The 1,321-nt window shown below is 38.1% G+C and overlaps 1 pseudogene; it reads left to right on the plus strand.

The window, feature by feature from the left end:
* The first annotated feature begins 501 nt into the window (after positions 1 to 501).
* LOC129621515 (ADP-ribosylation factor-like protein 1) lies at positions 502 to 1,021 on the plus strand (annotated as a pseudogene).
* Positions 1,022 to 1,321: the final 300 nt, after the last annotated feature.

The raw sequence follows: 1,321 nt of genomic DNA on the forward strand, positions 1-1,321 counted from the left end.
TCCTTCTTAAACTCTCTCAAAAGATACAAGAGGAGGGAACACTCCCAAAGGCATTCTATCAATATCAAGCCACCATCACGCTGATACCAAAACCAGAAAAAGACACTATAAGAAAATTACAGGCCAATATCTTGGACGAATATAGATACAAAAATTCTCAGCAAAATATTATCAAGCTGAATTCAGCAACACATAGATCATACACCACAACCAAGCTGGAGTCATCCCAGGATCACAAGGATGGTTTAACATACGCAAATCAAACAATGTGATACGTCACATCAACAAAAAACAAAAAACACATGATCATCTCAACAGATGTAGAAAAAGCATTTGATAAAATTAAACTCTTACCAGTTTCCTGGTGTGCAGTCTCCATGGCCCCTTGCTCCAAGCACTGCCAGGAGTCCAATGAAGAAGTTGCAGGCTAAGCAAGTTTTTAAGAAAACTGCCCGGGAGCTGAACTGGCTTTGGTTGATGAGGGTGGACAGGTGGTTCATCATGGGTGACATTTTCTCAAGCATTTTTTCCAGTTTGTTTGGAACCTAGGAAATGAGAATTGTAATTTTGGGATTAGATGGAGCAGGAAAAACCACAATTTTGTACTGATTACAGGTTGGAGAAGTCATTGCTACTATTCCTACCATTGGATTTAATATTCAGATGGTAATATACAAAAACCTTAAATTCCAAGTCTAGGATTTGGGAGGGCAGACAACTGATATTATTATTCAAACTCGCATGCAGTCATTTATGTAGTAGATTGTGGTGACCAAGACCAAAGTGGTATTTCAAAATCAGAGTTAGTTGCCAATTTGGAGGAAGAAGAGCTGAGAGGAGCCATTTTAGGGGGTTTACAAATAAGCAGGACAACGGAACAGGACATGACTCCCTCAGAGATGGCAAATTCACTTGAGCTACGGACGGAAAATAGCAAATATTCAAAACTTCAGTAACCAAAGGCACTTGCTTTGATGAGGCAATGGAATGGTTAGGTGAAACACTAAAGAGCAGACAGTAATTCAGTCACTTATGCTTCTCTGAAATGAAGACCATAACACCTATATATCCCTTTGGAAATCATTAAGTGTTTTTCACACTCCTAAATGTTAAAACTGCATGATTGTTGGCATGTACCAAACTGACTGCAACATTTGTAATAAATATTAAAAATACGTTTTAAAAAAACTCTTACCGAAGTGAGTATAGAGGAAACAGAGCTCAACAGAATAAAAGCTGTTTATGACAAATTCACAGCCAACATAATACTCAATGGTGAAATTCAGCTTTTTAGCTGAATGCTTCCCCTCTAAAATCTGGA

This window comes from Bubalus kerabau, chromosome 10 (genome assembly GCF_029407905.1).
Source record: "Bubalus kerabau isolate K-KA32 ecotype Philippines breed swamp buffalo chromosome 10, PCC_UOA_SB_1v2, whole genome shotgun sequence".
In the NCBI taxonomy this organism is placed as follows: Eukaryota; Metazoa; Chordata; class Mammalia; order Artiodactyla; family Bovidae; genus Bubalus; species Bubalus kerabau.